The sequence below is a fragment of the Chroicocephalus ridibundus genome, chromosome 4 (genome assembly GCF_963924245.1).
Source record: "Chroicocephalus ridibundus chromosome 4, bChrRid1.1, whole genome shotgun sequence".
Taxonomy (NCBI): domain Eukaryota; kingdom Metazoa; phylum Chordata; class Aves; order Charadriiformes; family Laridae; genus Chroicocephalus; species Chroicocephalus ridibundus.
This window is the reverse complement of record NC_086287.1, coordinates 84,836,515-84,863,090: the sequence shown is the minus strand read 5'-3', so window position 1 is coordinate 84,863,090 and position 26,576 is coordinate 84,836,515. Positions and strand designations below refer to the sequence as shown.

Sequence of the window (26,576 nt, the reverse complement as noted above, 5' to 3'; positions counted from 1 at the left end):
TTACTATAGTTCTCTTTTTTTCACCTCACTTTTCCACTTCCTTTCCAAACTGCCAAATCACAGTATAGCTCTGTAGCTTCTTACTACTCTGATCACATAGCAATCATCAATCTTGTAATTGTTCTTTTCCTTTTCACGTGAAATGTGAATCCCACATCCTTACGCAGCACAACTGTACCTTAGCCCAAGTTTCAACACAGCTCTCTTCAATTTTGTTTTCCCTTCTCTGTCTTTTGTCACGGTCCTTGCACTACTTGAATTGTCTCCAAATCCTCCAGACCTTAAACCTTGAAGATCTTCAAGTTTATCCAAGCCAAACCCAAAGTCAGCAGGATTTTGTTGGCTTCACATCCCAAATCTACAAGCATTCTTCTCATACTTCATTGTATCTGCACAAGAATGTATAGACTCAGGTAATCAATAATGTAATCAATAATGTATTAATTCTGTTTCACAGTAGGGACAAACTGTGATTGAACATCAATGTCTTGCTACCGTTTCTGCTTTCTGAAACGCTTATTTTGTTACTCGTAACTAATGTGTTTGCTGCTCACATAATGTAAATTCCATTTACTTTCTTTCGTAGTACTTTATTCTAGGATTTTGAGATATTCTCTCTCATTTCATTAGCCTTAAAGTTTATAAACTATCTGCCATTCATATTTTCTTTCCTTAGACCTCCTCCTTTCTTACTTCCTCTCTTCTTTCCCTAGGATATAGGGTATCATGCCTCAGACAGTTCTAGAGTTCAAACTACTCCTGCAGCAGACCATGCAAATTTTATGACATATGAGAAAGATATCCAGGCCAAGGTCCTAATTCTAATCTTTAAAGACCACAGGATAAGGTTTGTAGCTGTTCCAGGAGTTGCTTGTCTCTCCATAAGCTGTGCAACAGCTGACCATGACAGGGACAGTAAGGCCTTGTCTATGTTGAAAAGACCAATTGATTTCATTGTGGATGGGAGACGCAGGGTTTGGACCTGGGAGGTTCAGCAGTGGGGACAGCTGTTTCTTTGACAGCTGATAGCTGTCATACCAATGTCCCTCACGATTAATTTTCAGGCAGCTCTAATGTAGATGGGAGTACTAATGTGGAGTCAAGGCAAAACCTTAACCTAATGGAAGACAGACAGTGTGAACGTAGCAGTGCTTCAGCTCTTGTAAAATAACTGGCTGAAACACATTCCCATTCCAAAAAGGCCAAAGGCTATCATAGCGAGGGATGACACCCTTTGGGGCTGAGAAAGGGCATTTTAATAAAGGGTATTCTGTAATTGATGGAGATCAGTTTTGTGACCTATAGGGTACAATGGTGGATTTACCATTTTACAAATGCCAGCCTCTATTAACAACAGCTGCACAATGGCCTACTTATAAAAAAGAGAAGTGAAAATTCCATTTTGGAAGACAGCTGCATAGAAATTAATATTTCCAAATGAATGTGTAGAGCCTAAATACTACTGCCTCGGGCACTTATGGCAGAAAGGTTAAGTGGCACGTTTAATAGATAATCTCTATGATTAATTTATCAGAAAGAACCAAGTGGTTAATTTCCCCTAATTGAAATTTTCTGGCATGATAAAAAATTTTGATATATAATTCCACTTCCATTTAAATCCATTGTACTAACTTATTTTATTACATGAAAGCAAACAAAACCACAGTCTTGAATCCCCCTTTCGTTTTCCACTAATTAAACAAAATACTTGAGTGGCTGCAGAGAAAGTAGTAGAATGGATTCTTCTGAGGACTGACAATAAGAAATAGGACCAGACTTTCAAATCCAGTCCCAGGTTTCAAATACAAAAAAAGGAGACAGATCTGCAGAGTGCTTCACAGCCACCAGCTTTTGGTTTTAGCAGTGGGAGAAACCCGATCGCACACTCACTGCAGTGAATCGGGTGGAATAGGGTTCACTCAGATCAGCAAAGAAACTCATACTTTTTATGAGATTGGAGCAGGCTTCAGGAAAAAAACACATAGCAATTTGAGGTCAGGACTGACTGTGTCAATGTACTAATTCTGAAATATATGAGCTGATCATCTATACCTACATTTTTAACTATTTCTAATAAATTTAAGTGCCCTAAATTTTTAAGAAATGGATGGCTTGCAAGGAGAGATAATATTTTTACTCAGACTGTGATAGATACAAATTCTTCAGATCTGGCACAGAGAGAGCAAACCATACTAAGGACAGACAGGAAGAAATTGCTCTGAATTTAACTTTGCTAGGTAAATCTGTTAAATGATTTGAGGGAAAAAAGGGGTACCTGGAATCTGCAACAGTGGAGAAAATTTGCAAGGGGAGAAGTAATACAGGTCTTACACAGAACAGAGAACAGCCTTTGGGCCATGAGGTAGTATATGCGTGGAAAATGTCCCCATTATATCCATGTTTCTTCTGCCCTGTCATTTTTATTCCTGGGCTTGTCTTTTCAGAATACTTTTCAAGTCTTGCTTGATGGTCAGGACAGTAATCACAGGTGGCAATTCCTTTGTTTAAGGCTCCCACTGCTAGTTCTTTCTATGTTTTATCATTTGCCTATTGTAATTAATTTCTGTATGTAGTAATTGTATGATTGTAGTAATTGTATGGTTCATATAGTCCTCATAAAGACTTTTCGTTCATTAGATAAAACAAAATTTTTGAACGTGCATGTTTAGGAACCATGGATATTGATGGATCTTGTGCAGAGGTATCAGATCTCGAATCCACTGTACAGATGCTTGGCACTCTTGAAACTTGCTGCAGAGCAATTTTGGCAGTGCTGAAAAAGTGAACCACTACATGGTTCTCTGAGGGTTTCCTAATAAGTCGCTGTAACTAGAACTCCACACTCCTGATTCCAGGTCTTGTGCCATATCTTTTGTACTAAAAAGTATTGTCATTTATTAGATTCATGATATACAAACACTTCTTCGCTAGAAAGTAGAAAGTGTTTTTGATATGCTTTTTGTCTGTTGCAGGTTTTAAAACTCACGCAGAGAAATTTTGCAGATTCCACTCTCTCCTCTTTCCCCCTGAGAGGGGTGGGAGGGATTCTTAAATATCCCTACCTGCCTTTTGCAGACTTTGTCTCAGATGTGGAAGAGGGTCTGAACAACTTGGGCTAGATCTGGGAGCCAGAGGGCCCCTGTCCTGGCCAGCCAGTTCCCCAGCAATGCAGCAGTACAGGGCAAGTGCCCTGCCAAGGAAACGTAGCCTCTCGGAAGCAGAAAACAGTTATAATCTACAGCAAGTCAGCGTGACGGTTCATCGTCCAAGGCTGTGGAGCAGTTCTGCAGCTCTGCTAAGCAGCTACCAACAGATGGCAATACTGCACTGAGTATTCCCATCTGCCTGCCGTCCTATGGACTTCCCCTGTCCTTACCAGGGAACTGCAAAATGGTTACTACCTTGTCTTAATCGTTCTAAAAAAAATTATGAACATCACTTGTTTTGATGATTATAGACAGGGGCAGTGCTTTTGAATGCCATCAGTGGTGGCCCACCTCCCATTGAAAGTAACGGGAAATGAAGAGGTTTCACTGGGGGAGTCTGTTAACAATAAACATTTTTGAAAGATGTCACCCTTAAAATACCAGAGATTTGTCCGAAGGACCAAATTCTTTTTTTTTATACATGTAAAACTCAAGTTTCAAAAGTTTGAAATTACATTTTTTTTAATAAGGCATCTTTCTCCTTTCAAGAAATAATTACATGAGCCAAAACCTCCGTAACACAGGCATCCTAAGAACCTAAATTGTACTACGGTGGGAAAAAATTTATAATTATGCCAGATGCATGGTTCATAATAGAAATATTTTTATAAGTTTCTTATTATTACAGATAGCTTTTCATCTATGAAAAAGGGAGTCAGAGTATAAACAGGCATTAAGCCACCATATTTTAATTACTTGGCATTCTAAAATAAGTAATGGCAATAAGAGTTTAAAAAACAAATAGGAAATGGGCTAACTTTCTCAGAGACACAAAAATTGTCAAACGAGCTTTTTTAGAGTTATAATCACAATCTTACTAAGGAAAATAATAGTTCACTGTGTTTTAATATATTTATTACTGATCTGGAAAGAAAGCAAAGATCTGAAAAGAGGGAAGCAAAATCTGTAGATGACGTTATTTATATTAAGGTTAGAGAGGACTAGAAAGAACTTCAAAAGACACAATTAGACAGCATCGCATGGGCAGACTGATGCAGAGCAAAACTCTATTTTGATAACTACAAAGTATTGTGTTGAGGAAGGGAAGAAAAGAAGTTATTTAGATGATTCACAGCATTCTAAAAAAGTGTATCAGCTTAGAAAGCTGACTGAGGTCATATTTAGCAGTGGTCAAAACAAATAAAATGTTGGGAGGCATAAGAAAAGTGATAATGAGTAAGTTGAAGAATGTTAGAGAAATCAATATTGATATCTTCATCTGGAAGAAAGTGTTATGATATGGGCTGCAAAGATCTCAATACAGGATACTGCATAGCTAGATGAAATTAAAAGCAGGATGAGAAGAATGACCTGGCTCAGGGAAAAGGCAAACTGAAAGATGTTTGGTTTTTACCCTTGAAATGAATGAGGTCTGAAAGGACTGTGATTAAAAAAAAAACAAACATAAAAAATACAGAATATTACAGAAAAGGTAGATTTTGTACTTCAGTTCTTGCTATCCTGTAACAGGAAATTCGTTGTGAGATGCCAAAATAATAATAAAATAATATAAGCATGTAATTATATTACAAAACTTATTGTTAAGGGAAATCACTGAGGCCAACAATTTCACAAGATTCAAAAAGAGACTCAGTGGTTAAATTGTTACCAGTAATACTCGAAAATAGTGATTTTTTGAGTAAGAAATTGTGGGAAGTATATGAAAATGCCATGCTTCAGATTTTTAGCATTCAAAATAGATTTAAGATTAGGCTGAGATCTAATATGTACAGCAGATTATTTGTTACCTATGGGTCTTCTACACCTTCCTCCAAATCATCTGCTGATGGCTTCTGTTGCAAACAAGACATTAAGCTAAATGTATATTAACTGAACAATTCCTATACCCACACTGCCCGGAATTTCTATTGTGAGTCATATTCTGCAGTGATCATATTCTTTAATTACACTGAAATCACAAACAGATTTCAGCAAGCCTATGCAGAGACGCATTTCGATAGACCCAACAGTGGCTTCCTAATTTGCATAGTATTTACCCTAGTTATAGCAGGCAACTTTCTGGAAAAAAAAAAAATATAGATGTATATTTAAGTGCTGCAAACCTTTACCTTCGTGCAGAACAGCCAACAGTGTCTCTGCTCTTTCCTTGAATATGCAACTGCTTCAGATCCTTAAGAACACTGCCTGGCTTCTTCGCCATCATATTTGCGCTCCCAAGTGTCCAACACAAAGCTTCAGGCTGCATTAACATCCTGCTTTGGGTACGACTGAAGTTGTTCACAGTCTCTCGCAAAATTGTTCCTGCTCCTTTTGGGCTAACTTGATGGAAGATCCATAGAGATCAGTACTGCGCAAGCGGTTGACATCTCTGTAAATACCTGATAGGGAGGACACATGGAAGAGACCCCCAATCTCATCCTTTCTGAATTCCATGCTTCAGTTATCAGCCCACAAAATGACTGTAATGCTAACACTTTACATGAATGGTAACTAGTTAATTAACATTTCTTAAAGTCCTGAAACCTCAGATTAATAGTGCTCTGGAGTATAAAGGCATAATATTATTTCACTGAGCATTTGTCATTTAAAAAGCTCTACGCCTAAAGCTTTAATCAAACTCCGTAAGATGAGAGCAATTTCCTTTTTGTCACATTTGGGTCTCTTGTCTCTGCTAAAATGCATGTGTAGTTAACTATGTATTTCTTTTGAGAGGAGCACAGGTACTACTGGTCATGGAAGCCAAACCCAACAGTAGAATCCTACACTTCAGAGAGGTGTATAGTTCTTTTAAGAGTTATTTTTAGATGTTTCCTGAATTTTCAAATTGTGACACTGTATCGCTTCCATTAGCACATTAAAAAAAATCTCTTTTTCAGTTAACTATTGTTTTGCGAAAGCTACCAACACACTGTCTCTAACATGTCTTGGGTCTAACAAAGACTGCTATTTTTTATTATATGAAACAATTACTGGCTACCAGATTTAAATCTGCTCTGGTAGTGTAGGAATACATTCATCTTAGGTACAATTCCTCTATACGCCAAGGATTTTAATGAGGCAGGAAATTAATTTATAATTATATTACTAATAATAATTTATAATTATATTTATAATTATACTACAGAAAGCAAGGGTATTCTTTTGAATAATGAGCAAAGAATTATGAATTTTCTGTCATGTCCACTGCTTACAGAAATCAGAGCTTTTAATGGTGGTCAAGAACACTTACTTGAATAGTACAGAATCACTTCAGATATTTATGTGTGACTTGAGGCTAAAATTTCACGGTCGACTGGCGATTGTGCCATGAGCATTAATACAGGAACACAACTGAAAATGTTGAGACACGAATGACTTCAATGGCAATAAAATCAGTCCCCATGCAATAGTTGTTTTCAAGCTGCAGATGACACTATGGAGCATCAGACTGCTTACTTGGACTCCCGTTCAGTGTCCATGCAAAAATCTTTCTCTTTTCCAGAAGACATCTGGCAAATAAAAGATAATACACGGCAGAAGACTGTTATTCAAGGCTCATCATCTGGCTTAGTACACAGCATCGAGAACACCACTGCACTTGCAGCGCGAGCAGCAGCACAGGCTGAGGGCACGGTGGGACTGCCCCATTCAAAAGCAGCCCAGATTTCTGCTGGGTCTGAAAGATGCATCATGACGGCCTGCAATCATCCAGGCTCCAGTGGCCACATAACAGCAGCTCTGAGCACGTGCATACTTTTTTGGTATTCTGGGAAGCCGACTGTATGCAGGAAGCTTTTTCTGCTTTTATTTTGTGTAATCAATACTGACGGGTAAATTCCTTCTGAAGTATTTTTAGACATTACATATAAACTTCACCCAGTCTCTTGCAACTCAGTGTTTCTTTCCCTTTATAAGCAGAGAAGCTGAAACAAGATTTTTGCTCTGAAAGGTGACAGGAAGAACAGCAACGGTGCCTCCTCTGATTTTTATATTATGTTCAGTTTACAATTTCAATAGAGATCTATGTATTTACTAGTTGTCAGCCTGGTCCATTTAATATTAAAAGTTACTATTGCTGACTTCAATATGTAAATGAATAGAAATTCAGGAAGCACAATTAATAATTCTGCTAATGATGCAATGGCCAGGAAACTTGCTGTTTCGTAACTGCATTAGTGGTGTCATGCTAATAAAACAAACCAGCAGGAAAAATACTCATCTAATAAGAAGGCAGGCAGATTTTTTTTCCATGTAGAAGGATAGCAAAATTGTTAAATTATGTAGACTTTTTGACAATATTCACAGTAAAAACACTTGCCAAGTTCAGAGAGGAAATCATTGCGCAAGCCTGGGTTGCAGGTCTGTGATCCAACCATCCTTGTCTCTTGTTTTAGTAAGGTGAGCCAATCAGTTAGGTTAAATGTGGTTCTGCTGAAAACAATGGGAAATTCATTTTCACGTTAGCGGAATTATGTCAGTTCCCATAACTATTAGTTTTTCAGGTAATTGTTATATTTATTATACATTATATTAGCATTAATTAACTATTAATTATTCTAATTATGGGTAATTATTATTATATAAATATTACATATCGTACTTATTTTGTACATATACTATACAATAGAGAGAAAAGGTCTTAAAACATACTATATAGAGAAAGTGCTACATATTTCCAGAGTGAAAGTACTTTTCACAATGGACATGGCTTAATATAGACATTTAGGTTAGTTTCGTATCTAGAGAAAAATATTTTTTGCAGTCATAGGGTCTGACCTACTCCCATTGAGTTTAACACAAAGATTGCTGCTCTTAAAAGCGGCAGAACCAAGCTCTCGGAATATATTCTTTAAAATATGCTCACTACTTTGGATGTTCATCATTGCTGCGGTGACCAGCAAACACGCCTGAGGATTAGGAATTGGCAGTATCAAATAGGAGGTAATTTTAACTGGTTCAGTCATGTGCATATTAATTAAAAGTTATGATTTTTTGATTGTAAGTGGAGTTCACGGTGGGAAGCAAAGACAGATTTCAAGTACCACTCTCATGCAGTAATTCCGGGCAGCTGACCCACTAAACAGAGTTGTGAGACTTGTGCTTTGCACCGCTATCGCTTCTGCCACGGGTTTCCTTCCTCCCCTCTCAGCAGGGCTCCTGCTGGGAATGCAACGCGCCGCGTTAGAGTGAGCAGTGATGTGCCAGTCTGCATCTGCTACAAAGCAGCCTAAAAATAAACCCCAATTGGACAATGCCATTTGGTGTACAGCAGCACAGCGTCTCGTAACGTAAACCAGGCTGTCAGCAAAGAGAAACGAGCATTCAGCTACATGCCAAACAAATCTTGGGGTTCTCAAAAAACCCAGAAACAATCATTTTCATTTATAAGCTTAATTTCTCAAGGTTTATTATCATTGCAATTTAATGAATTTCCATCCGTGAAAGCATAATGAGTATGTCTCACCAAAATGTACTATTAATATTTTAAGAAATTGGCCCATCTTGCAGCTTGTTTCACTTCAAGGAAGTTCTCTGGAATTGTAGAATTTGGTTTAGAAGATGTCTACCCCTCAGGTTGGCATTTTTTCCTCTGCATATTAGATGAGCCCAATTCTTTTGCCAGTACCTCTCTTTAAAATCCCAGTTCTGTAGACTGAATCTTTTTGAAAAGATCTACGTGTTAATGTTGTTCTTTCTACAGATTCTGTTTGAAATACCTGCCTGTATTTTTTTGCTTGTGTGTGTTATCAGATTCCTTGAATTTAAAAGGGTATAGTCATACAGAGGGGAAAAATGACTACAATACAAATAATTGCAGGCTCTTAAATTACAGACAGAACTTTAGAACTCATCCTTTATGCTAGCATGTGATTTTGCAGGGGGAAAACTCTCCGGACCTTTGCATTTTTGAGGTTTTCAAATTCCTATTGAATTGGATTTTGAGGATATTTACAAATAATTATTCTTAATTCGTAAATTACTGACCTTGAAACAAATGTCCCCATTTATTTTATGTAAAATGGGAGTGCAATTAGACACAGAATGGAAGATTATTAACTGCAGGTCCCGGGCCTTCAATGAGACTGTTTGTAAATGGATCTCACCACAAGATCAGCACCATGATTTTAAAAAGCATTAAGTGAAAACATGACCAAAGCTAACAGGCTTTAAAAGTGTTTTGTTACTGCTACTATAGTTATGGCTGGAAATCCCCAAATTACACATATACCATTGTACAGCTGGATAAATGGGCTTTACAAAGATTTCTCTTTATATATTTTCAGAAAAATGATTACACGCTCTGAAAAACATAGGGTATAAAACCACTATGGATTGAACTTCATTCTTATTATGTACTGTGCTGGTTTGCCAATCCTACATGCACAAAAACCATGAGAGAGAGTGTCCCAAGTATTATGAGCTTGATTTTCTCAGGAAACCACCATTCCTAGAATTGTGAGACGAAGCAAAACATGAAGCTGCATGGAACTTGTGATCAGGATGCCAAAATTAGCAACTCTGAAGACTGTCAATATGTTATTTAATCCATATGAAGAGAAAAACACAACTCCTATCAGGGACAAATGTGTCCAATCCCCAAATCCTGCTTTTCTGAAACCATCATTGGGGTCACCCTGTGTACACAGCCAAGAGTTTCTTAGTTGGCACAGGGGTCAAGCTCACATGTTTGTGAGCAATTATTCCAGAAACTAGCAAATCATGTTACCTCAACAGCTCTACAAATTAATTGTTCTCTGGATTGGGGGATAGATGTGCATGTTGTACTTTTTAATTTAAGAGCACAATAATAGAAGTTTTTCACTGCTTTTATGATTATTATCTCATACAGTCTCTATGGCAGGACAGAATTGTCTCCAAATTTGTACAGAAGAGCAAATATTTACATCTGCATTGAATCCCCAACTCAGAATGCTGTTTATAAGTGTCCCCAACTCAGAATGCTGTTTATAATCCCCAATTATAAACTGCTACATACCTTCTTCGGTATGGTGAAAAACAAAGATAAATATGACAAATCAACTCTGTGTATTTTTATCATATCAATCTTTGTAAAAACAGATGTTGTTATTTCTCACATCTGTGGTAACAGTTAAAGATAAGACAAATATGTGTGTGTACGTGTGCATGTACATATGCATTTCTTGGCATGTTTTAAGATTGTCTCTGAGCTGGATAAAAACTGATTACAGGTAGCATTAGTGAAATATCAAAAATGACGGGCTTATCATTCTATATTACCTTTATTTCATATTGAGGCAGCATGTATTTAGCTTACTTAAAAGAAGCTAAGCATAAGGTACTTTATTGTGATAAATTCACAATAGGTTCTCTTACTAATAAGCTCCCTTACTCATTAGGGTTTTTTTATTTCCTATATGACTATGCATTTCAATCTTTTTTCTTCTCCTTTTTCTTTTATGCAAAACCAAACATCTGTCAGCTACATCACCATATCTGAAATATTTTCCCATTGAAAAGGGAAAAGTATACTCTGTATCCTATTATTTATTGCCTTCTCATCTTCCCACTCTTGGAATTGCAAAGATCCTTGAGATGTATATACAGTGTGTTGACACTCAATACCACTATCAAAGCTTAACTTTGAAAGATCTATATCATATCATTTCCTCACTCTAACTCTTGGAATTCCAAAAGCAAGCTAACATATGCAAAATCCAACAACAGAAAACAACTGATGTATAGAATTTGCACAGCCTACAGATTGTTTTACTACTCCCTTCTCTTTTAGTAACTGTTGGCTTGATGCTGTGTGCCTAAAAGGGTCTGAAGTATATATATTTGGGTTATACTATCTTGATTCATCAGTGTGAAATTAAAAAAAGAAACACACCTGTAGGTACTGTTTATCTGCTGCTTTGAATTATTTAGCAGTGCACACACAAAGCTGAAATTCTTTCTTCCCTCAAACCCCAGTTGTCAGTTGCTACCACAGGGCTGTTGTCTCATGGTCCCTTGTGCTGACAGATACGACAGCTCACACAAGAGCTGCATACTGCATATGTGCAGTTCTTGTGGGACTGATGTTTTGTTTCCTGCCCCTCCCAGCTGCGAGAAGTGTGATCTGATAGTCTGATACAGACTTGGTAGCTTTTTATACCTCCTTTTACAATACTGCAATTGATTAGATGTCATGCAATAGAGCCGGGAACCACAACTATCAATTTCAACAAAGCTACACGCAATTTATATTAATGACAGATGTATCGGGACCTTTGGAGCCAAATGACAGTAGAGAGGTTTGCGTGTGCCTCTTGAAGCAAGGAAGACATAGAAATTGAGCCAGGGGGTGCAGAGAGCACCTTTAACTACCCCACTCAGACATAAAGGGTATCTATCTGCCTTACGTGCCATTGGGCATGGTGAAGCATGGTGAAGGATCTAAAGTCATTGTGGGATGCCAGAGAAATAACTTCTTGTAGCCCTTAGACTTCAAGCAAATGAATACCCAACCAATGAATTTCTGGGCTGTGAAAAAGACAACAGTAGGGTGAACCATAAACACTGTGAGACCTGCTCCTGCATCCTTGGCACGTGTCCAGCGGTGCAGGATATTTGCATCTAATAACACAGCCAGTTGTGTACCATTTTGCCTGAGGAAGTTTAAAAAGCAAGCAAACAAAAAATCACCGGGCACTGTATCATCAACTTTAGCTTAGTGATGAGCAGAGTGAGCTCCTCAAACCTGATGTCAGATTTATCAAGGAGAACCAGGCCCAGATGGTGGACCACAATGTGAGCAAACCAAATACACTCTTGGCTGCGGTTCCAGAGAAAGTATGAAAGCACTAGAAGCCGACTAAACAAATCAAGAACCTGAAACCAGCCACTGAGGTCAGCTACGTTGGCTTTCCTGTTGGAGCCAGAGGAAAATGGTACTCAGCCAACCAAGCATTGCTGGCTGCGCTTGGTCCCTTGGAAAACAGACGAGGCTGGGATGCCAAGTTTTAGTAGATAAGTCCCACTCTTCTCTGTCAACATCCTGCATATCTTCTCAAGCATAGGACAGACAGGTGGCCAGAGCTCCGCCGTGGCCAAAGACTAGCTCATAGGCATCTCACATTTCATGATGTCACCAGGAGACCTGGAGTGGTTTGGACAGGACACCCAAAAGAGCCTCTGTATTGAGGGGCTCAGCAAGAGTCATTTATGAAGGAAGCTTTGTCAGTCTTGAATTTTGTTGTTCCTGAGAAATGCCTTCCTGTAAGTCGATTACTTAAATCCCAGTCCCAGTTTGGGCCTTTGGGTATTTCTGTAATTACTGAAGAAACTCTAGAGAAAAGACTAGTTCATTCATGTGTCATGCCTGCATCAGATCACTGCTTTATCTACAATACATACATACAATGTATGTTATCAAGTAATTTAGCAAAGTTTCCACCATCAGATACTGGCTTGCATGTTTCTCTGTTATCCTTCTGTTCAGCCCACTTTCATAATTCCATGTTCTCCATTACAAAATTACTCCTTATTTGGCAGTTTTCCACAATACAAAATAATCTGTATAGGCAAAAGGTAATAACAGTACTGCTAAGGCAGTTGAAATTAAGTTGCCTTTGTTACAGTGCCCTAAGAGAAACTTAGGCAATGCAATAGCACTGGGTGCCCTGTTCAGTCCCCCTGCAACAATCCCGTGTTGCAGGAACTACTACATGGACATTCTTTAAAACTGCCTTTTAGGCTTCTTTCTAGACCGCTTTAAATATTTCTATATATTTATAAACATATATTTTTTTTTCTGTATTTATATAAACGTAAGTTAAAATAAATAATCTAAAATTCACCATTCATATGGTAACATGAAAATAAGAATTATATGTCCAATCTAAGACACTTACCGAAAAAGTCGAATTCTGTTATCTGAAACATACATAACACCTTATTGCAATCAGTTGTACAAGGTCAAACAAACAAATCATAATTTGGCAGGTAGCCTCTAATTTAAAACATTTAGTAGAAGCCAGTCTAGCCCAAACCATGACAGACACCTGTTTATAAATTTTCTAGAATTAATTCTAAATTTTGTTTCACTTCTTCTTAAATCGTGTTTAGACTCTATTATATTAGAAGCCCTAAATACCCTATTAATAAGTTGGGTCAATTACATAGAATTACATTTTACTCTTAGTGACAACCTTCCAATGGGATATACTTAAATGCCATTTTCATTTCTAAGTAAAAAAAAGAAAAAACCAAACCCAGCCTAGTTCTCATTCACACATTCACAGCATATCTGTTTTATAACAATCTTCTAAGATCTAGTATTACAAAATGTCAACAGTTCTTGGTGTCTCACAAATATTCTCTCAACACCTCCATATTTGCTGCATACTTTGAACAGTTCTAAGCCAACTGCTAAAGGCTAACTAATGATGAATTCATAATCATTTGCTACTCACCAGAATAAATTTTTTAAATATGAAAACTTCTCCAGGATTTAGATGGCCGTGCAAACTATTTTACCCAAGCTGGCTGAGAAGTACATTTTTGTGGTTTTGCAAACTGATTCCTTTTTGTGAAACTTTTCAAGAAAACAAGCAAAATGAGATCCCAGACATCTGAATCACCAGACATTCAAAAAAAATCATACACACGTTTAAGTAGTTGACTTCCTGAAGCAAAAATATGAAATGCCAATGACTATTTTGTGCAGGCAGTTGGGAGTACTCCATTCCTGTGCCCATCTGGCTGATCGCAACCGGCAAATAATTTATTTCAGAATCTAGTCCTCCATTTCAGCACAACTGGAAGACAGTTTTTTAAGCAGAATGGCCATTTAAAAACAAACACATCTTCTCCTTCATCTCTGGACTAGGGACACTGACCTCAGAAATATCTGAAATTCTTCCACCGCCTGTAAACAAAAATGGACTGCAGGCCGTCATGATCACATGTCACTCTTACAAAACATTCTTACTCGTTGGCTACTTTTTGGAAAGGTTATTTGCTGTCAATCAAGTGATGAGTTCTGCTTATAATAATGGTGATGACATCAGACCTGTGGAAGAGAAGATTAGTGTGCGGAGTCTAAATATATAAACTAGAAGGTCATGGGACACATCCAACGTCAATTGAAGTCAATGGCCTCCATTCACTTCAATCAAAACTGGACTGATCCACGTAGGATTAAGATATATATATATATATATATTTTTTTTTTCCCTATAGCCAGTATCATTGGCTTGCAGCCTAGGATTTTTTAAGGTGACCTGGATCTTTGATTTGTCTGATGAGAAAAGGTGATTGTCCCTATTTTTATTTTTAGGTGGCCATATATAGTCAGTTATGTTCACTCTTTCCAAAGTGGGACTTGCCCTGTGGAGGTAATGGGCAAGAATTTTTACAAACAGCAGGCTGGGGGCTCTAACCATGCATTTCTTTTGCCATTTGGTAGTATTTACAAAGAAGCTGGGCAAGAGGCCAATTCCCATTTTAAGCCTCAGGTTGGACACAACGGTCGGTCAATGTACTGAGGGGTATAAAGCATAGGTCAGCAGCTTTCCTGTCATGCAGCAAATAACTAAATTTCACTTGTCTGAAATAGGATTTTAGTTGTCCGGAGCTGCAGGACAAAAGGACTGTTCTCACCCTGACAGCTGGAATGGATGATTTGTGAAAAGTATTTTTAGAAGTCTTATTTGCCTACGTGTATGCCTGCATTGTCAAACATTCAGACAGCAAGAGCGAGTTAGGCTATGAGCCATGAGGACAGTGACATACTGTACAAACTGTATAATCTATCTAGATCTAAACCTGCATTTTCATTTCCCTTCACCCTCAACTGCAAGTATACAGTGCAAATACTAATGCAACACCACTGCTCTTCTTCCTGTACTTAAACATACTATCACTACAACATTCATAGTCAGTAGTAACCACACAGGGAAAATCACTGCTGATACAATAGGACATTAGTGATCAAGTCTGTTTTCCAAAATCACCCTGGTTTTCCTCACATTTCCTGTTCCTAAACATACCTCTATCTGATCAACAGAAACAACAACCTCTTGTAAATTAGCTTTTTCCTTTAACAAGACAACCCACTCTTGAGGGATTTTATTAGTAACATTCATCCTCCTAATCTTATCCCACACCTTGCTGATACGCATATCCTTATTAACATTTGCACATGGCTATTGTGCCAGTGCTGCTTTTTTTCCGAGCTAATGATTTCTTCCTCCTGCAGCCCACCACATCAAGTTGCACTCATAATACATTTCAAAGCTGGTTTCCTCTCTCTCTAAACAACATTGTTACAGTTTTTGTTTAAACAGTGCACTGGTTTCCTTCCCTTCCTATTCAATGGAGGTCTCAGAAAGCACTTTTCACATATACGTAATGTCGATAGGAAAACCATAAATATAACTGTATACATCTATTCTATGCTGATTTACATATGAATTTACTAAATAGTTAATCATCCTACCATCTTTCAAAATATTTAGAATTCACAAAATAAAAAAACAGAGTATTCAGTATAAATACAGCATTGTAAGCATTCAGGAAAATAATTTTAAAATTCCATATCACAATGGGTATCTACTCCACATATTTTCTAGTCCTTAAGAGTTTCCTCTTTATTCTGCATTGGTTATTATGCACTTCTGCTGAATTGAATGTTTTCATACTCTGTTCGTATTAGGAAGTGTGAACTTCCTATTTATTTCTCAGTCTGTCTTGAATCCCTGCCATCTGGTTAAGGCATATTAGCTTTAGGGCCAGGATTATTACCAGTCTTCTGTGCCTTTACGCTCTTTATCTATAAACTTAAGCTGTAATAAATTTCAAATGAAATGCCGATCTTTAGAGACAGTTATGTGTTAAAAGTTGTTATACAGCACTGTAAAAATATTATAATAACATGTAAATAAATCCAGCAAATCAAAATAAAAAATATGCTTATTTTGTGTAACTCCACTGTTAGTGTTGACACAACCAACTTCTGCACAGATCCACTGAATACAATTAAATCAGTAGGATAACAAAATACGGAGCAGATTTGGACACCTCCTGACAGTGTGAAAGAACATGTTCGTGTACTGTATTGAACTGTAAGACTAGGTCTGTAGAACAAATTTCTGCCTGTCAATACAGTATGCTGTAGTTTGGGGATCTCTTGGTAAAACCGCATGTTGGTAAAATACACTGTTAGAAAAAGTTCTGGTGGATGGCCATCAGCTAGTGCAACAGAATTTACCGCTCTTCATCATGGCAGGAGATTGTTGTGATCCTGTAAGCACCGTACCATGCTCTTCCTGTGACCAAGAACTGCAAGGTACGTGGCTTGGAGAGAGGGAGGGTTTCTGGAGAGCAGAACGCTTTGCAGGTGGGAAATGGCAATGGCTCAGCAGGGGTTCTAGGGTTCTTTTTGGACAGGCCTGGACTGGGCATGCAACAAAACTCAAATGCAAGTGTTAATGTTTGCCTTCGTAACTCCTGATGGTTTGTGTCTTCCTCCAACAGTCCCTGGCGCTGCTCTGTGCTGGCTACATGACACAACCTCAGCACAAGTGCAACACCGGGCTCCTGGAGAGAACGCTTGCAGCTGAAAAGCTCCAGACTGGCAACCCCGCTTCCCAAGGACAGGAAATGTAAGTATTCCTAAAAGTACATGTCTGTTCATGTGCGTTAATCTCTCTTTAAAAAAACTCCAAATAACACCAAAAAAAACCCAAACAAAAATCCCCCCAGGAGATATTCTGTGGGTTTTTTTGGATTACTGTTAAGGTGTAGCCTTGGTATCCAGCATCCCAGTATTTTCTTTTTCCCTTCCTCTTCAGCTCCTTCCAACTTCCTTTACACTCTGTTTTTCCGCTTTATACCTATACTTCCTTCCAATCAAAAACTTGTTGAAACCCCATCAGAGTCTTTTTTATTTTTTTAAAAAACAATGTTTCATCTACCATTTAGTTAAAAGCAGAAAAAAAAAAGAAAAAAGGTACCTCTCTAGCCCTTTAAGCCCTTTATCGCACTCTTCCAGTACAAAGAATACTCCGACACACCTCTCTCTTGAAGGAGCCAACAATATGACAGCCTTCTGTTCCCTTGTGTGCTTTCCAAGTATTTCCCAGGTATTTCTTAATTTGAGGACTAAATTTACTAGGAAGAGACATGCTTATTAGACATGCAAGAACCAGGAAAGTTCGGAGGGAACGCACTGATGAGAAGCCCAGTCTGCCAGGAACCATCTGTTACAGAGAAGGAAACAAAGCCGCAGATTGCTCCTAGGCAGCTCCCCACAGACGCTACTTGAGGACTATTTCTAGCTTGTGGCCAGAAGGTGTCCAATAAATTGACAATTTCACTTCTTCCCACAGAGTTTTCTGATTAACAGCACTGAAACCAGTGGAAATTACTGTTATTTTCACTTTATTAGTATTATATCCAAGTGTGTGGGTTTGGGTTTTTTTGGGGGGGAATTAGAGCCAGATGATCGGATGCTTAGCCCTGTAGACAAAATTTTTGCTTATGTATATTCCAACAATTTTTAACTACTCTCCTACTATTACACGTTACCTTATTTTCTAATTTCTACCAGACATTTCTGTATGTTATTAAATGCTTGTTCCATTTACAATTCTAAGTATACCTTGGAAATAAAAAATAATCACTTTCTACTAAGAAAGACAACATTAACAGAAGACTATTTCTACAGAAATAGGATTTGAAAATACATTGTATTGCACTGCAAACTTTTCTGTATAAAACCTGCATTAAGCCTGAGAAATAATAACAAACCAGTTTAAACGCACACAGCAAGCCATCATAGACCGGGCCTGTTTCTGAACAATTCCTAAAGCTGGTAGCACCGTGGCAATTATGCCCAAGGGATCTATTTGAGGTAATTTTTGTGCATTTTACCTAATTCCCAAGTAAATCCATTGAACAGCAGTGTTGAATTCTGCAGCTGGCAATTTTGGATGGGAGAGGAACAGGGTGCTTTGCGGATGCCACTGGCCATCTCCATCAGCGAGGAAGGACACTGCACCTGACCGCAAAGCAACAGAATGAGGAAAAGCATTATTTTATATAAATATTTTTACAAAATATTCACTGATTAATTGTTGCCCCCTTCTCTTCTGCCAGGCTGTCCGTCACCCTCCTTCCCCCGCACCCCGCGGCCTGTCCCTGTCACCCCCTCACTGAGGCAGCCCCACCGCCCCCCTCCCCACCTCACCTCACCTCACCTCAGCTCCCGGTCCCTCCCCGCCTCAGGGGGCCCCGGGTGCCCTTTCACCCCCTGCCCTCACCCCCCGGTTCCCCCCCACCCCAGGGGACCCCCGGTGCCGCCGCTGCCCGCCCCCTCCCCTCACGCTCCGCCGGCGGCCGCCCGCCCTCTCCCGCCTTCCCCTTCCCGCTGTCACTCGCCGCTCCGCCCGCCCCCCGCCCCGGCCCGGCCCCTCCCCGGCGCCCGGCGGAGGATCCGCCGTTTCCGGAGTACACAGAACGGGGCTGGCCGCGCTGTCGCGGGCAGGTGAGTGAGCTCCGCCGCCCGCCCGGCCTTTCCTCGGGGGTGGTGGTGGTAGTGGGAGGGGGGGGACCGCCAGCAGCCCCCGCAGCCCGGCCGGCGGGGCGAGGCGAAGCAGTGGGGTTGGCACGGACGGCGTTACCGCCGCTCCTCCTTCCCCGGGGCGCTGAGGCAGAGAGCGGCCAGCGTCCCCGGGCCGCGCCGGGGGTTGGGGCTGCGAGGAGCCGCCGGCAGCGCCTGTGAGGAGCAGGAGGAGGAGGAGGAGGAGGAGGAGGAGGAGGCCGGCGCGGGGGTTGTCGCCTCGCTCCCTCAGCGGGGGCCCTGTGGCGGCGGCGGCGGGGGGCCCCCCCTTCCCGCCACCCCGATCCGTGTGAGGGCAGCCCAGCGGGGGCTGACTGCGCCTGCGGGAATTCCTGCGCACCTTCCTGCTAAATACTGACCCGCCGCCGCCGCCTCAACGCCCGGCCGGGCCGGGGCAGCGACGCGCCGCCCTGAGGCGAGGCCCCGGAGGGGCGCCTCAGGGCGGCGCGTCGCTGCCCCGGCCCGGCCGGGCGTTGAGGCGGCCGAGGTGGCTTGTAACGCCGGGTTCCCCGGGGAAACACCGCCTCACCGTGCCCGCCGTAGGTTTTCTTCGCCGTTCAGCGCCCCAAGGCCTGCGGGCAAGGGGTGTCTCCGACTGGGCAGCCAGCGCGGTGGGCCGTGCCGGTAAGGGGTTTTTCACCTGACGCTGACCAGAAAGCGCTGTTGTGGTGTTGTCTAGCCGTGTGTTGTGGCCATACGCACTGCAAGCGGGAGAGGACAACTCTCGTTTTGGGCTATGGCTTAAAACTTTACGAATGTGCCTTTGCTTCTCCCTGCTTGAGGGGTTTTATCGTGTGAATGGAGAGGAAGTGGTGCAGGTACGTATTCGTGAGGTGGACGTTGGCGTAGAAATTTGAAGGAAGTCAAAAGACCTTGTTTGTTTGCTTTGTGTGAGGTTATAAACCTGGTTACAGGTAGAAATCTGCCATTACTATTGGATTTATAGAGGAACAGAGTGTTTTGAAGAGCAGCATATGTCAGTGGTGTGTAGCCACAATAAATCACTTGGCTCTTCCGAGTCGGTCGACCTGTGGCTCCAAAGGCACAGGCAGCCGGCAGAAGGCTGAGGCTTGGTTCCCAAAACAGCACCGCATCTTGTAACCACTACTGTGGCTGTTGGACAACCTCAAATCCAGAGGCTGGGGAGAAGGTCCCTGTGGATTTTAAGGCTGATGTTGCTTGATGTATCTGTTTTCTCAGCCCGGTGCCATCTTGCGAAGGGGTGGTGGTGCTCTTGAGGAACCATTGTTTTCTGTGGGCAACGGGTGGCTGAAGCTCCAGCGATATGGCTCCCCTTCCCTCACCTCTCTGAGGTATGTGGTGTGTGTCGTGTAGCTCCCGGCCACATGAAGGTTTTGGTATGCGGCTCATGGGATCAGGAGTGTTGGCCCATCTTGGTATGTGCACAGGTGCTATTTGTGTATCGTGGGTATCGATGTGATTTTGTATTTGGCTGGAGCCTTCTACTAGGCAATGTTTCTACAGAAAATAAGATGGACCCTCCTGTAAAGAATTGCTATTTTTCAAAGCTCAGGACTTGTACAAGGGTTTACTTTCTTCCTTTATTTTCTGTTCTGTACTTTCCCTTCTAGAAGGAAGGACTTTCTAAGTATTTAATCTATGGTTGTGAAGAAGGTGTGTTTCAGGCCAACATATGCATTTACGGTGCTTTGTGGAACCTTTGGGGTGTGAGGAATCCGGCTGAAAGCAGCATGGAGGTCAGCATAAGGTGTAGATCCTTCTGTTGGCGTTATTCATTCAGAATTGGGAGTTACTTAGGGCTGTTAGGAAACTAGAGATAATACATACAGGGAATACTTTTTTAGTTGAAGTCTCTTCTGCGACTCTGAAGTTTGATTAACAGGTAAATAATCCTTCAGACAAAGTAATATGAAAATATCTGCTATAGATGTTTAAAAGAGAAGTCTAGGTTTCTTCCACTTGTTAGGTATCAACTTGTATTTGATCACTTGAATATTTTTTCCACTTGAATCGTAGTTTGCTGTGCTGTGGTTTTTTTTTCCTGCTGTCTCCAACCTGAGAGCTTTTTATCCCTACTTCTTCCCACTACTTGCTACTTTTCAACACCTCTTCTTCCCCAGCATACAAATGGCGGCCAGTTTTTCTTTGCTGCAAAACAGCTGTATTTTTGCTCTCCGGTAAGGTGTAAGTAAGCTTCCCTTTATACTCTGAATTGACTAGTTTTAAGTCCTGCCACTTGCCTCTTGTTACTCAAAACAGGATTTTGTCAAGAGAAATTGTGCTACTGCTTTTGTTTATATAGTAGTACTGTAATAGGAAAAGACTTGTTCTTGGTACAATGAATGCTGGTACACCAGAAATCCTGCTAATGATAGTGATTAATGGGTGCTGCTCAAAATAGGTATCACTGCTGATATGACTAATTGTGTCTTATGAAAAGGGCTCCTTTATTCCCAGTAATCTCAAGGTGTTTCTACAGTTTTAGAGAAATGCTTGATCTGTGCAGGCAGATAAATGCACGGTGAAATGCGGAACTTGCAGTGAAGTGTGGCAATTCTTTAAGAGCTTGCTGCTGCGCTGCAAAACCACTTGGGGCTGAAAATGAAGAATATCTTCTTGTGGTTACTGTAGGTAGATAGAATATTATTACTGGAATTGGATGTTAGCCAGAGCAACACCCTACACGTTGCAAACAATGCCAGGGTATTGTTAGTAGCTATAGAAGGGGTTTTATATCACACATGAAAGATGACATTTCCAGCAGCATGGGTAACCTCATCACAAAACATTTTGCTGGGGCTGGCTCAGAGGGCAGCTGGCTCCGCTAGGCTTGACAAAATCTATCGTATAATTGCACCGGTCCTCCTAGAGCTCGGTGATATGTCTGGATTAGTGTTTCTTAACCTTCATTGGCCTTTGGGTAACAACAATTTATTAGTAACATGCCGCGGGCAATCTTGTGCTCTCCAGGCAATATCGTATTCCCGGTTCTGTTTAGATTTTGTATGTGTTGTGGCTGAAAGCAACAGTGGAGGCTTATATGGGGACTGCAGATCTAAACCATAGAAGGTGCTGTTTCTTGATATCTGTAAAATCTGAAGTTCTGCCTGATAGGATGAAAAAATATTTTGAAAGTTAAGTAGAATTTGTTAAAGATGGGTTCCAAATTCACTGAGAAGAACCTAGTAGTAGTTGTGTTTTGTTGTGCCTCTGGCTTTGCATGCATTTCTTTTCTGCTGTTTGTGTACCTCAAGATAATTTTATGTCAGGAGGGGTTTTGATGTTCATCCCTTCTGCCCCCAAAGAAACTAGTAAGGGTGGGGGTGGTGGGGGGCGTAGGAGGCATTCATTTCACAAATACTGCTTTGCAGGTTGGTTGCTGATTTGGTCTGATGTGATCCCAGTCTTCTAGTGTTCTGTGAATAAACCATTTTGGTCCAGTCCTTGAATTTTGCCAAAACAGTAATTAGAAAAAGAAAAAAAAATTATTTTCTTTCTATGAAACTCCAAAAAGATGACATTGGTGTTAATGAGGTGTGTTTCACTTTGAAGTGCTCTAATGTGACAAGACAAATTATTTTGAGAACTGTGGTCTTGAAATATCAATCTTGTCTTACTGTGCTGTAGTTAATGAAGATTAGTGTGTTGATAAGGTAAATTTGGGGGGATTGATCTGTATTTCTATTAAGGTCATAAACTTTGCATGAGGCAAACTGATGGCCAGGGACCTGGGTTGGAGCTGCCTTGGAGTGCAAGAGAAAGGGTGGGAAACAGCAGAATAGAGGGTCTTGAAGTGCTGGTTAAGCTTTGAGGAATGGCTGAAAAGGGGAATGTGAAGTACTCCAGGTGTGGCTGGGGGAATCCTGAGATGTCTGTGAGTGAAGATCAGTATGTGTGTATCTGAGGTGGGAGTAACTGAGGCTCTGTGAGGCTCTCAGGCATGTTCGAGAGCCTTTAGAGCAAGTCAGACATTTTTCCAGCTGTAGTGTTGCATACCATTGGTGGTACGTTGGCTTTGGTCTAATGATAACATACGTCAGCTTATCAGGGCAAGCACCTATGACAACTCTTTATTGAAACAATTCAAGTTTGAAGAGGGATATTCTAGGGCTTTGCTTTGAAGAACTATTTTCACGAAGGAAATAAATACTCTCCCTTCTGAGGAAAGCCCTCATAGGAACCCCGTAGGAGATGGTAGCATTAGCACTAGTATGTAGAAATTTTGCTGTATTAGCTAACTAAAAAGCAAAACAAAAACTTCAGGAAGTTTTTGCTGTAAAGTAGGTGTCTGTGTGTTTTAAAAGAAATTTTTACCTGGTATGTTCTTACTGTCGGGGTCACATCAGAGAAAATAATTCCTTAGGAGACATTTCTACAATACCTCCCTAAATTCTGACCAATTCCTGCTTATGTTTTTAGTAAAATTTTCTCCTTGAAATGACTGATGCATATTTTCTGTTTTAGGCAAGCTAGATTTTAATTGTTTTGCAACATAGCTGTATTCCTTCTTTGTGGTCTTTTGTTTCTTGCTTTTCTAACAGTTTTCTGCTTTTTCAAGTGGTTAGGGTTTTTTGGTCAATGTGACTATGTTTTATCTAGTCTTGTTTCGGTGGGATACTTGTCAGATGCCAGTGTTTTCTGGTAGGCATTTCTGTACGGTAGCATTGCAAAAGACAGATTATTTGGAAAATTTCAACAGGAAGATCCCTCCACCACCTTGTCACCCACCCCTTCTCAGGCTTGGATATTCTATTTTTGTTCTTCCCTGACACTACATGTGTGTTGGTTAGAAAGTTAAAAGGGAACATGTCAACTGGTTGTTTAATAACAGTATTTTAGGTGTGATTCTTGTTTAGTGGTGCACTCAAAGTTGACATTTAAATGGTACTGTCCAATTATAGAAAATTCCTCACAGGCTCTGGGCAGTGTACTCTGCAATCTGGGAATGGAACAAAACTCCTCACCTTAAACAGTTTCTGAACATAAGAGAAAGTTGTTTTGTTTTTTTTTTAACCTTGGTATAAATAATAGTATTTAACTTTGATTCTTTAATGCTTTATTCTAACATGCTGTATTTTGGGAGCTTTAAAGCAGTATATAGAATGTGTTGTAGAGGAGAGGGTAGGAGAAGAGTAGGAAGAAAGGACCGTGATGGACCTTTTCTCCACTTGCTTCTCTGCAAGTGAGAGTCATTCGTGTGAGAGTTATTTAGCAATTAAATATATCTTTAATCTTGTCAGTAGCTTAGTGTTTTTAGTTTCCTAAGTAGATTACCTCACTGTAACTTGGTATGTTTGTGAGTTTCTGGATGGTATTGGGAATTCCTCTGGATTTACTGGGGTAAAATTAGATCCTTTGAAGCATGTCCACATGGTCTGTCTGATACCAGGATATTCAGAGCAATGTTCCTAGGTATTATTTTTTTGTTTATGAAAGTTGAACTTCCTGCTCTCCTGTACAGATTACAGGATTTGGCTGATTGTGCCTTAGAAGAACAGTTTGAGTCCAAGCACAAGAGCTTCCCTGGAGAAAGATAAATCACCTGAATGTCTACAGCTCACATTCCAGAAAAATCTGGAGATGTTTTAAGTGTCGCTTCCTAAGAGTCTAAGTACAAGGTAATATTTTTAAAAGTTCCTTAAAGATACTTGAAGCTGGCAATCTCATCCTGAAGAAGCTAGACATTCTTTATGTGGCCCAGCATATAACAGAAATGCTGAAAACCAGTGCAAGCTGTAGTGACTAGAAAGGACAGACACAGAAACACTTCAGCACACCGTTGAGAGAATTTTCTTTGTGTCTTTTACTCACAGATTGAGTAAAAGACTGAGTATCACAAGGGAAAGATCACTTTGGGTAAATGTAATTCTATGCCAGTCTTCAAAAGGTTTGAGGAACGTAATCTCTTTCTGTCAAGTATTTCAAAATTTTTCTCAGAATGCTATTTACGAGTCTTGCACCAGATGGTATTATGTAGAAGAAGGAAGAATATAAGGAGGAAGAGGCTACCTAGAAATTTCATTCTTCCAAATCTGTGTATTCTTCTGCATGCATCTTGCAGGATAACTTCAATGTAGAATGAGTTCATCATCTCCAAATGCTCAGAAGAAACCACGTTTGTCAAATGAAGGTAAAAATGAATGCAGGTTTTCATCATTTGCTAAAGACATCTGTGTTTAGTGAAAATATGGAAAGATCCTGAGGATGGAAGATTTTTTGGCGGGAGGGAAGAACAGCAATATTGCTTGCTGTTGAGTGGTCTGCAATTCTTTGTCCAAGCAGAAATTGAAGGCCAGGTGGTGTAGAATAGTGTTAACTAACACTGTGCAAATGTGTTGCAGAATCCAGCTTCATCAGTGTGTGTTTCATGGCTCCAGGATAAACTTTATGTAGCCTTTTACCAAAGACAGTTAGATATTTGTGGGGTTTTTTTCCTGAGCAACACAGTTTGCAGATATTTAAATAATAAGGTAATATGATACACCCTTTTTTCTATGAGATGAACATTTACAAGCAGATGATGTGATCAAGAACTTTAATATGTGCTGAAAAATAGATCTGCTAAATTTGCATGTATCATTAAAAAAAGCTAAAACCTTTCATTTATTTAATAAAAAGCGAAAGAGAATGGGGAAAAAATGTGTAAGATTTGGTAGCAATCGGAATTTTGTTTTACTGAGTTCAGTTCCGAGTAGTGCAAATGAAATCAAGACTGCCAAGTTGCTGCTGGTGTCGGCAGGACAGCAGAGGTTTGAGTGGATACTTGTACATTTTTCACCTCCAGAGGCATCTGGGCATACTTTACCAACTCATAGCGGAGTACAAATAAACTGTCTTTCTACCAGTGTAGATACACAAGTTATATGGGCAACGTTAAGGTTTTGATAGTATTAGAACTTGCACTTCTGTTTTAGCTGTTTTTGAAGAGAAGTTGCTGAAGTTTATGTATAGAAGAGCAGGGTAGCTTAACTAAAAATTAAATTTTCTAAATTAATGCAAGTGTAAGTGGACTTTTTATTTTGTGGTGTGTCTTTCTTAGGAGGCTTCCATGGTGATGAAAACTGTATGGGGTGCTGGAAGGAAGGGCCAATTATTAGAACAAAATGGGGGGAAAAAGGCATTTATACTGTTATGGGGAATATGCTTGGTTCAGTATGAAAATGCTGGAAGAGTCCTTACTCAAGGAGCTTCCAGTCTTTCTGTCTTGTGTTGCTTTTGGGAAGAGAATGAAAAGACTTTCTCTCAAGCAATCCTATTAGATCTCATAATAAACTTCTTTGTTTAAACATTGCCATAATTTCCAGGGCAACAGATTGTGATGTTGAATTCAGCACTTTGACCTCATTTCAGGTCCAAAGAGAAATAAGTATCCTAAAGTTTTAGACAAGTTATTACAAAATAACTTCGGTAATTAGCAAACGTCATATAAGATTTGGTTATGAATTTAACATGGGCTTGTTCACAAGTTCTTCTTAGCAAAGGTATTCTACAGGTCCATGTTGTCAACCCTAATTTAAGTGTTATCTTTCATATAATATTTGGTCTTAAATCTGAAATAGTCATTTGGGTCATGAGACAGCTTATAGTCTAGTTTGGCAGTCTTTAGTCAAGTGCATTTACCGCTTTATCCGGGTGGAAAAGCGGTACATCTGACCTGTGCTATTTTGAAATTAATCTGTTGCTTGGTTTTGTGGTTCGAAAAGATCCTGGTCTGGTTTAGTGAAATCTATTGCTCTGCAGATGTTGCTGGACATGAAATCTGTTGAAAACCACTAATGATACATTTTTTGTTTTTATATAGGAATGTTACATTTTTGTGGTGATGGATTGGTATGATAGAGTAAATCTGTAGTTGACAC

At 40.0% G+C, this 26,576-nt stretch overlaps 1 protein-coding gene and 1 long non-coding RNA gene across 8 annotated transcripts in view; one reads left to right on the top strand and one right to left on the bottom strand.

The window, feature by feature from the left end:
• Positions 1-1,811: 1,811 nt before the first annotated feature.
• Positions 1,812-18,542, bottom strand: LOC134515525 (uncharacterized). Of its 3 annotated transcripts, none has more exons than XR_010071038.1 (3): positions 18,048-18,268; positions 6,397-6,655; positions 1,812-5,545 (listed from the first exon to the last, which is right to left on the bottom strand). It is a non-coding gene; the product is annotated as an uncharacterized LOC134515525 (long non-coding RNA). The 3 variants fall into 3 exon arrangements; XR_010071039.1 differs by lacking the exon at positions 1,812-5,545 and adding an exon at positions 18,500-18,542 and having other exon boundaries at positions 6,312-6,655; positions 18,048-18,174; XR_010071040.1 differs by lacking the exon at positions 1,812-5,545 and adding an exon at positions 18,374-18,479 and having other exon boundaries at positions 6,312-6,655; positions 18,048-18,174.
• Positions 18,543-18,581: 39 nt separating this feature from the next.
• GARRE1 (granule associated Rac and RHOG effector 1) overlaps positions 18,582-26,576 on the top strand; it is a 62,567-nt gene continuing 54,572 nt past the window's right edge. The window contains exons 1-2 of one of the 5 annotated variants that reach the window (XM_063334593.1): positions 18,611-18,660; positions 19,936-20,048. The gene's annotated coding sequence lies outside the window, so the exon portion shown is untranslated. Of the gene's footprint in view, positions 18,661-19,221; positions 19,360-19,935; positions 20,049-24,180; positions 24,336-24,827; positions 24,848-26,576 lie in introns of those variants that run through there. The other 4 variants (XM_063334594.1, XM_063334596.1, XM_063334595.1 and 1 more) reach the window with 4 other exon arrangements.